The sequence below is a fragment of the Amphiprion ocellaris genome, chromosome 7 (assembly GCF_022539595.1).
Source record: "Amphiprion ocellaris isolate individual 3 ecotype Okinawa chromosome 7, ASM2253959v1, whole genome shotgun sequence".
NCBI lineage: Eukaryota > Metazoa > Chordata > Actinopteri > Pomacentridae > Amphiprion > Amphiprion ocellaris.
Window position 1 is genome coordinate 10,401,157 of NC_072772.1, and position 10,924 is coordinate 10,412,080.

General features: G+C 38.0%; 1 protein-coding gene across 2 annotated transcripts in view; it reads left to right on the forward strand.

Annotated features, from left to right (window-relative positions):
- The window catches only part of inppl1a (inositol polyphosphate phosphatase-like 1a), a 49,292-nt gene extending 45,597 nt beyond the window's left edge, over positions 1 to 3,695 (forward strand). For both annotated transcript variants that reach the window (XM_055012126.1, XM_055012127.1), the window contains exons 30-31: positions 2,119 to 2,277; positions 3,198 to 3,695. The gene's annotated coding sequence lies outside the window, so the exon portion shown is untranslated. The remainder of the gene's footprint in view (positions 1 to 2,118; positions 2,278 to 3,197) is intronic.
- Positions 3,696 to 10,924: the final 7,229 nt, after the last annotated feature.

Sequence of the window (10,924 nt, forward strand, 5' to 3'; positions counted from 1 at the left end):
ATATTAATAAGATGCGTCTGTTTTGTCTCCATCTTTATGGTCTTCCTTGAGCTGCTTCATCCCATATTTGACCTTCTACCCTTTTGCTCACTTGCCTGTTATTTTTTCTTTCCCTTTTACTCTCCTCTGTCTATATCAGAAGGTTGGAGAGAGACAGAAAGACAGACAGGCAGATGGACAGCAGAGGAGAAGGTGGAGGAGAGAGAGCAGAAGGTGGAGGGAGGATGGGGTGAGTGAGTGAGTGAAATGCAGCGAGATAGAGGAGGAGAGGGAGGTTAGGACGATGGAGGGCCAGGTTTCTGTTTCTCCATAATCTAATCAGAGAAATGGCAGCAGTCAGAAATAGCCTGACGGACAGACTAAGAGCCTCTTCTCTTTCTCCTCCTCTTCTTATTCTTGTCTTCCTCCTCGGGGGAGGGTAAATGGATACACACTCACACACACATTTCTGACTTCCTAAAACCATAAAGTGTAGATGTGTTTGAGGGATATAAGAGATGAGAAAAGCCTCGAGGTATCGCAGCACAACCTGATCTACTGTCCAGATGCAGCCACTTCAAGAGTCTCTTTAAAAAAAAAAAAAACATCTGCTGGCCTGTTGCTCGCTTCTCTGCGGGTGTCGACATTTTACCCTCATCAGCCTCATGCAGATGATATTTCAGGTGTTTGGCAGTTTGTTTGCAGCACAAGCTACAGTTAATCTAACCGCAGAGAAAGCTCAGATTCCTGAGTGGGGTTTGACAGGGAGGCGGGCGGTAAAGAGGACTGAATAAAAGAAAAAATTTAGCTCCCAGGAAGCAGCTTTTGTGGCCAAATTGAGGTGTTCCAGTTTAACTGGTGATCAGGTTAACTGGCGATAGTTTCCGTCTCCAGATGTTTCGTCCGCAGATTCGTCACGATCAGACCTGGATTTACGTGAAATAAAGATACCTGATAAAGAAGACCTCGTCGAAAAACGTCGGCTTTACTACTTAACAAAGTCTATATCCATGTAAGTATCATCTACAGACAATAAAAAGAAATGTGCGGGCCGAAATAAAAAACACGTAATTTTCAAGTACGGTGAGAGGATTCGAAACCACGTAATCCAGCGATAAAATTACGAGACCACCGTTTTACTTATTGTCCTACCGATAAGCTCGACAAGTGTTCTGCTTCGTCCACATAGATCACTGCCATCCTGCCAGGTGTTTAACACCTGCTGATTGTTCAGGAATCACGCCCATGTCAACTGGAGATAGTCACAACTGGTCAAAACAAACAATGGTTTATTCGTTCTACACAGTGAGCCATAAGCACCTATTGGAGGTATTGAAGTAGACTACCGTCACATTTGAACGTTACAGCTACAGATATTCCTGTTGGACTCTGAAGATATTGTGCTGCCATATTTGTATATTTAGCCTACATGTACTCTAAGGTGGATGAGGACCACTGTTCCCTCTAAACTGCGCGCGTGCGCAATTGCGCACTGCTGACACGGTCTCCGCGCACAGAAAATCTGCGCTGCGCACAAAAAAAAATCCAACCTAAACTGTAAACAAAATAAACACGTAACAATTCATTGTGCTATTTTTCAATGTGAGTCAGTGAGTGACCGGTGACTGGCTGCTGCAGCCAATGATGCGATTCACATACGTATTTACGCAGCTAATCAACGTCAATGACATGCGTCCTTCTGTACAGCCACCGTTGTTCTCATAGATATGAATGAGTAGATAGGACACGTGCCTTTGAGCTGCGTGCTACGGCGAGGCTAAGCTAGTGGGGGAAAAGTTTCAGTGCATTCCGTTGATGTAGACGGCGTGAAAACGGAAACAACAAGTATGCTGGCTCACTGTGCTGCATACAATTGCACACTGCGTCGTACGATTGAGACAAGGAAACTTGGAATGACTTTTCATAGGTGATGATTGGGATTACAGGCAGTTCTTTAGGACTGCTTTCAAATAATTGAAATGTTACTAAACAAGGTTATACTTATCAAATTAAATAGCTCTGGTCTCCAGTATATTGGCGAATTCGGTTCTTTGTACTTAATTTATTAGCATGATTTCTTTTTAATATATTGTGTACAGACTTAATTACTTCTCTGTCTACTTTTCTTACTCCATGTAGGTTTCCCAGAGACTATGGGTTGAGGAGGAATTGGAAGTTTGTCGGCTTAGACCTGGTGTCATTCCATCAGTGTTAAACTTCCCGGCTCATCTTGGAAGAGTACGTGCCAGAAAGACCACGACCAAGCAGCCTTGAGATCTTAGGCAGCGTCTCCCTGAGGTGGGTGTTCACGGTGTTCACGGTCAGGTCTGTGGTAATCCCGTCAAAAAACAAAACAGAAAAAAATCGAGATTATAAATCAACATGTAACCAAAGCACTCTGTGTATAATGCCATAGTGTAGGATGTAGTTCAGAAAATGTCAAAGTATAGTATGCTTTACTCAAGAATAACATAGTATGGCCTGTAGTTCATTGTATAGCATGTTGGCAAGAAAGAAAAACAAAACATAGATTATTATGTGGTTCAAAAAGCGCAAAATGATAGGATGTTGCCTAAAATTGTCATGTATGATATGTGGTTCAAAAAATGTCATAGTGCAGTATATTGTCAAAATAGTATGTAATTCAAGAAAACATCAGAGTATAATATGTCATCTAAAAAATGCCATAGAATAATAATTTCATTGCACAAGTAAAAGTATAGTAACTTTTAAAACTGTTCAAATTCTTATGTTGCTAAAAAAAAAAAAGAAAAAAAACGTCAGTAATATGTCAATTAAAAAAGCCTATAGTATAGTGTGTTGCCCAACAAACATCATAGTATGTCGCTCTAAAAACGTCACAGTATAGCCTTTAGTCCACAGCTGTCAGTAGGTGAGGAGCAACACAAAAACAGTCCAAACGCTGGTTTCCAGAGGGTTAGACGAGTATTTATTTGAAAGAGTAAGTTTACAACAACACAACATGTGAGGGGGTTAAAAACAAATGGGTGTTAGTAAAATAAAAATAAATAAACAGAACTAAAAGTGAACTTCATGTTGACATTGATGGCATTCCAACCAGGAACAAAGTAAAAGATAATCAATACGAAAAAAAAACTCTTCCTGTTCACCTCTTAAAACCCCAAAACACACCGCAGTAGCAGCCTAAACTAAAACTACCAATGGGTTCCCTGTTTTCCTTTCTGAACAATTCAAAGGTCCCCCTCTATCTCCCCACACATCCACCAACCACTGGAACACATCTCCAAAGTTCTGCCAGGCCAGCTCAGCTTCCCCTCAGAAGAAGTGCTGCCACCTGCCAGATGAAGGAGCCTTTTGAGAGGCAGCTGGCATCGTGATTGGACTGTACTTTGGTCTGTTCCAATCCAGCTTCAGCTCCAGAGACGGCAGGCGGGACGAGTCAACGGAGGCCGGGTGGATGAAGGCATGCAGCTGAGTACAATCCAGAAAACAACTGAGGAGGAGTGCAGGGCCAGAACAAACAGAGTAGCATCGTATGTCTCTTAGAAAACATCATAGTAGAGCCTTTGGTATGAAAAAATGCCATCATATGCATCGTATATTGTACAAATAATAAGCCAAAGGAAAGAGACATACATTGTAGAATTGTAGTAATTGTGGGCTGACTGATTTACTGATCATCAGTATTTTATTTTTTTTACTGATTTACGGTAATAAATACATTTAAAAAAGGCGCTACTTTGGCTCTGAACCTTTATCTACCTGTGGTCGCTCTGTCTTCTGGAGTGATTTGATTGGTTATACGTCACGAATAAAACTCCTTTAACTTAACATCTGTAAACAAAACAAAAACGTATCAACAAAGTTTTCTGTTAGAGTTTGTGTTCTTCTAAGTTTAACTCCAAGATTTTAAATACTTTCATTTACTGCAAATGAATATCTACTCCAAATGACTCACTAATAATCATTATCAGCCTTAAAACCCCACAAAACACCCCTCTATACTCGACCACACTTAGTACAGTCCAGTTCCCCCTTCTATAAATCTGCTTGGAATCTTCCACTTCCTGTTTGTCAAAGTGGCCTTCTACCTGGACAGGTTTTGTTGGAGCTCATGCAACAAACATTTTGGGTAACTGCATTTTAATATGGATGGATGACACTGAATTAGAGTCTGTTTTAATGAGACTGAGTTAAGATGTGTAGCTCTGTCATTAAATAGTAAATTATTTCTCAGAATTCACAGAGAAAAGTCTGAAATGTTTGCTAGGTTAGCGTCCCACATGGTCTTTGGCTCAGCTAAAGCTAACTCTCTAACTTCTGGATCTCTTGAGTTGCTTGTTGTTAAAATATCTTGCTAGAGGTGCTGAAGCTCAGAAAGTCTGAGATGTTTGTTCAAAATAAGCTCATTCTCAAGTCTTATCTGAACTGTCCTCTTTTGTTTGAACTTTCCCTAAACTTAAGAGTTAATGACAGAGCAGCACATCCAGACTCAGTCTCATTTATGTAGAGATTAAACTTCAGTGTCATTCATTGATGTTAAAGTGCAGTTTTTCAAATGTTTGTTGCACATGCTCCCGACCAAACCAGTCCAGGTGGAAGACGATGTGAAGAGAAAGCTCCAGAGGATGAATATCACACATTTACGTTGGAAATAAATGTACTTTAATTAGACGTCATGCAAAAGTTGGATTTCCCTTTAATGATGTTCAAATCTTTGTGGAGTGTTTTGTTGATGTTGGTTTCTAAATGTTTTTTGACACTTGGCCCCAAAGATTAAAACCTTTTACGGCTCACAAGCTGCAACAATTCACACATTATCAACTATCTTTCTGACTGAACTAAGATAAAAAGTGAAAAATTGCCTGATTCCTGCATCATGAATGTATATCTTTTTGGTTTTTATGACAGTAAACTGAATATATTTGGGTTTGACATTTGATAAACCAAAACAAGAAATGAATTACTGGAGAAAACAATCAACAGATTAATGGTCAAAGAAAATGTGTTTTCCAACATATATGGCTGAATTACTCCAACATTACAAGATAGATACAATTTTAATTCAATTTTATTTATATAACGCCAATTACAGGTCAAATTGTCTCAAGACACTTTATTTTTCCATTTTCTGTCATATTTAAAATATGACAAAGTAAGAAATTTAAACCTCTTGACTAATCCAATTTATTATTTGGTTTTTAAGAGACTAATCGACAACTAAAATAACTTTCTCCACTAAAACTAATAAACATGAGGTCAAATAGAAGGAACAGTTTTAAATACTGCAGTCCCACGATGACAAGAATAAAGTTTCTCAACAAAAACTAAATCTGCTGGTGGATTCCATTAAAGTGGATGGAGGTTGATAAAAGTTGACCTTCCTTCATTTCTCTGGAGCGAGTCCATGGATTTTATGGATGCTGGTTAAAGACCTGCTCTTCTAGTCGTCTTCCTTCTAGTTGCTGTAAAAAGTCAGTCCATCCTGGCCGACTTCAACACCTCTTCATGACAACTTGTTCTGCCTCCGACCTGGTGGAAACTCCAGAAACTCGGGAAAACCCGTCGAGACTCGAAGAACTCGTGGAGACTCGAAGAACTCGTCGGGCGGGGGAAGGTGTGGTGGGTGGTGGGGGAGTAGAGGGGGGAGGCCGCCACCCACCTCCCCGCCTACTCTCCGCCCTGACTCCACCCAGGCTCCGCCTTGGCTCCACCCATGTGGTCACTTGAGGAACTACGATGCCAAGGGGACGACGAAATTATTTCTTTTTATCTGATCTGTAGCTCAGTGAGTTAAGCGTTTGCCTGTGGAGCTGCAGGTCGCTGGTTCAAGACCAGACCCTTCTTAAATTTTATCAAAATCCTGACAAAGACAAAGAAAGAAAAGTGCCAGTGGCGGGTCTTGAACCTGCGACCTTCCACTCTGTAGTCTCTCTTCTTATCCCCTGAGCTACTCGCTCAGATACTAATTCTTCCGTTTTTTGCGCATTTATCATCTATTTTTTCGAGTTTTCGAGTTTTTTTTTAATTCGGGTCTCGACTCGACCGTTTTTCTCAGGAGGCTGGACTTCAGCCTTTGTGCTGGAGGGTGGAACCCTCAGTTCCAAGACTTTCCAAGCCTCCAGACCTCCCGAGTCCTCAGGACCTGAGCTTTCACACAGTCTGAGGGCTGAAATTTTCTAAGTCCCACAGTAGTTCTCTGTTAGATTGAACTTTCAGACAGTCCAAGGACTGATATCTTCTAAGTTCCTGAGTAGATCTCTGTTAGTTTGAACCTTTCCACAGTCTGAGGACTGATATCTTCTAAGTTCTTGAGTAGTTCTCTGTTAGTTTGAACCTTTCCACAGTCTGAGGACTGAAATCTTAAAAGTTCTTGAGTAGTTCTCTGTTAGTTTGAACCTTCAGACAGTCTGAGGACTGAAATTTTAAAAGTTTCTCAGTACTTCTCTGTTAGTTTGAACTTTCTGGTTAACAGAAGCCTTAAAACTTGTGACCATGAGTCTTGATTTCACATTTAGACCATCCATCTGAGTTCTTCTCAGACCTTCACCTGTGGGTTTTTTAGAAATCCTCAACAAACTTTGATTCATTTCACTGAACAGTAAAGTTTGTGGAGATCAGAAGGTAACATTAGTTTGATAAATGCCTTCAACTACTAGTAGACTTTATCTGGAAAGCAGTTTTCTGAAATGAGTTCTTAGTAAATCTATCCACAATCAAACCAAGAACATAGAAAGAGGAAATGTTTGAAGAAACAACTTGATGTTTTCGTTTCAGACTAGAAAACGCTTGAAGACCTTTATCTGTTTTTGCTCTTTTTGATCATTTTATTGTCTCTTTTGTTTAATTTGATCTTCTAAAGTCTAACTGGTGTCTTTTCAAATGTTTTGTCTTTAGTTTGATTCTTCTTAAATGTTTAGTTTTGCTCTTTTCTCACCTTTTATTCTTTTCTAATGTCTGATTTGATTTCGGTATGTTTTGTCTTTTTAATATTTAATTGTTTTTTCAAATGTTTTATTGGCTTGAGTTTTTTTTTTCTTTCCCTATATTTAATTTTTCGATTAAATCTTGAAGGTTTTTCTTTTTAAATGTTTTACCACCTTTTAATGTTTAATTTTCTTTTTAAATGCTTCATTGTATTTTCTGTTTAATTCCTATTTGAAGTTTTGTCTTTAAGATGTAATTTTCTAATTAAACATTTCATTAAAAAATTAAATGTTTTGTCTTTTTAAAGGTTTAAGAATCTAATGAAATGTTTTGTATTTTATTAAAATGTTTAATATTCTTCTTGTTTAATTGTATTTTTTGAACGTTTAATTATCGAAAATATTTTATCTGTAATTTTGAATATTTGTATTTGAAAAATTTTGTTTAATTTCATAGTTACATGTATCTTGTTTAATGATCTAATTCAATATTTTGTCTGTTTAATATAGTTAAACATTAAATACAATTAAATTCTATTAAACAGACAAAATATTGAATTAGATAATTAAACAGGATACATGTCATTATGAAATTAAACAAAATTTTTAAAATACAAATATTAAAAAGTACAGATAAAATATTTTCAATAATTAAATGTTCAAAAAATACTTTTTAATAATAAACCCTTTTCAAAGTTTTATTGTATTACATTTTTTCCCTTTGATTTAATTGCTTTTTTTTTAATGTAGTTTATTTCTTTAATCTTCTTTTTCTGTCAAGATTATAACCCCAAACTTAAAAATTAAATAAACCCTTAAATCACAATGAAAATACTTCTGTTGTCACAATCATGAGTTCGTCAATTATTCAGTTTATCAATTCAACTTTATTTGTTTAGCACCTTTTACACAGATGACAAAACTAAACAAGCAAAGAGAAAAAACTACGCTAAAACTATGATTAAAACTCAAAAACATTCAAAAAAAAAGATTTAACGTGGTAATAAAATGTGTTGTGTTCAGGGGATGGAGGGAGTTTATTGAAGTCTTCTTGGGCTCACATGGGAAATCATTTAAAATAGAAACTTGATATTCAGTCTAAGGAAACTGCAGAGCGACAGAAGAAGCAACAATATCTCCTGTTTTCTCCTTTAATGAGTCAACTCTTCTTGTGCTTTCAGACCAAAGAACTACAGATTCTTCACAACCTGCTCAAACTCTTGGTACAGGACCTCACCACACGGGTCAAGAAGGTTTCTGTCTCATTTCTACTCTGAAGATCACCTTCTCCTGCTCAAACTACTGACAAATGTTTCTGCTGCTCTAAAGTCTGGTCTCCAGAACTTCCTAAAAACTCTCAAAGTCTCTTCTGCTGCAGGTTGCTTTGTAGAACTGTTCCAGAAAACCTCACTAAACCACATGGAGGGGCCTCAAGATAGTCATCCAAATGAAACCATACAAAAACCAAACTAGTACAACCCAAACGCTAAAGTCTCCTGCAGCCTACCAGAGAACCTCTGAGAACAGAGAACCAGGACAGGAACTCTTACCTTCTGGACAACCAACGGTGGTTCACAAACAAGAATACAGAATGTGTCTGACCAAAATCCTCTACAGACTCACTACAGCCAAGACAAAGACACAACTCAGCTGCAACAAATCCACTAATCACTGCTAAAGAACCACATTTACCAAGACAACTGTCCAGTACAAAGCTCTAAAACACACCAAGAAACACATTAAAGTCTATTTTACTGCTGGAAACTGCAAGCCAACGCCTAAAGAACAAACTAAAGCAACAGAACCAAACCCAATTCAGTGGTGAAGAGAAACAGAGGAAATGTTTGTCTGCAGCTAAATAAAGCAGGAAGACACTGAGCTGCTCAGGTGTTCCTGATAACACCAAGCAGCCACCTGGACAGCCAATAGGAACACAGCTTACTGGAAGTCCAGAGGGCTGGCTTAGTGAAGGAAATTTAATTTAAATTTGAAGCAGAAAGTTAACAAAGAAAGTTGAAAACCACCTTCTGATACCTGAAATCTCTGAGTTTTCACACAAAGAACACCTGAACATGTCAAACTGGTTTCATAGTAGAACCATCATTGTAAAAACGTCATAGTATGGTGTGTTGCTTCAAAAACATTAGGACCCGGCTGTCAGGGGACAAACATGTAAGAAACATGAGAACAGAGAGAACCCAACCAGTAGGTCACAGTTTATCATCCCCCAGTCATCTCCTGAAGTCCATATGGTGAGAGACATCAGTATCTGGTTGTTAATTTACCAGAGGATGCTTATAATCATGCTGATGTGGTCTGTACTCTACAGTATTTTAGTGACTCAATAAATGCCTAAGTTGTTTTTTTTTTTTAAATGCTTTTTCGTTTTTAATAAACATTTAACAGCCTCTATGTAATCAATAAATGGCCTTTGCTTATCTTAAGAAAAACTCACTCAGAACTCTGATATGTTAACAGTACTAAATAAATCAATAAATACATGCATACACACAAAAATAAGTTAATACATTAACTGTGTTAAGATAAGATTTAGATTTTTAAAAAAGTTTATGTTTTTGCAGAATCCAGTATTGCTCACTGGTTGGTCATTACATTTTATTAGTTTGATTTCACTGTTTAAAATGATGCCACCTCTTTTCAGACAGAACCTGTGATAATAAAACAATACAAAATTTTTTGTTCCGTGTTAATAAAGCACTTAAAGCTTTAAGTAGGGCTAAATGTTTTTTTCAAAATTAAATATATCACTCCTTAGGTGGTAGTGACCCTAAGTTCAGTAAAGTTGGAAAGATATTCACAGATTCGGACTTCCAGCATCAATAACTCATTAGATATAGGTTGTCAAAACATAAACGGTGCCTCTTTCCCATTGTTGCAAGGCAGACAATGTGCTACAAGCCCAGTTTTATCAAAAGTAGCTGTCTTTCAAGCTACAGGAATAACATTGGTGTCTATGAAGTGAACAGGGTCCGTCTGCAATTTGCAAAACCGCTGCAACAGTAAAGAGAGACAAATATTCAATAACTTCACTCTTACACATTGTAGTGTCACTAAAATCACTGCAGCCTTCAACTGGCTCCTGTTGACAAAGTGTTTTAACAGAACTGTAAATGCTGTAATTTGATTCTTTTAATGAACCATGTAACTTGAATGGATGTGATGCTGGTGTGACCACAGTGCACACGTCTGATGTTGCTCACAGTGGTCCAAGGAACGCTCAGGGAATTTGTGTGTTTGCTCAGACTCATGGAAAATTACAGGGAACATTGATTAGGAGCATGTCATTAAATCAAATACTGTCAAACACCACAATTCACTCTAGTCTTCCTCTGCGACATCTTTAAAAGTATCTTCTGCCATTTCTAAACCAGCCAGGGTGTTTGGGAGGACACAAATCACACAAATATATTGTTTGTTTTAACCAGGTCGGATCCCTTTACTTCCTTTAAAAAAAAAAAAAAGTTTTGTCAGCGGTTAAAGTGCTCTGAATGACGGTTAGGACGTGGATGACTGAACGAGTTTTAATTGTTTTCTGAGTGACTAGTTTAAACAACGTGGTCTCAGTTTGTTCCAATGCATTTTAGCAAATAAAGCTAATGTGCTGCGTGTTTTTCTGATGGGAGGCTGCTGAGGCTCTGAGTGTTTCTGAGAACAAACCCGAGTTAAACCTGAAGTTCTGCTCTGGATCTGTTCCACTGAACTCACAAACTAACACACAACACAGCAGTGGACGTGCTTTCATGTTGTGGGTTTTCTTGGTGAGACAATAAATAGTTTTCTGACTCGTTCTTAACCAGGAAGCCTGTGTTAAGTTGTAACTATCCCCAGTTGACATGGACGTGATTCCTGAACAATCACCGGGTTTTAAACACCTGACAGGATGGCAGTGATCTATGTGGATGAAGCAGAATGCTTGTCGAGCTGATCGGTACACACTAAGAAATATCCCTGTAAATTTACAGTAAAGAGCTGGCAGCAAAAGTTGCCAGCAGCGCACTGTTATTTTACAGTAATCC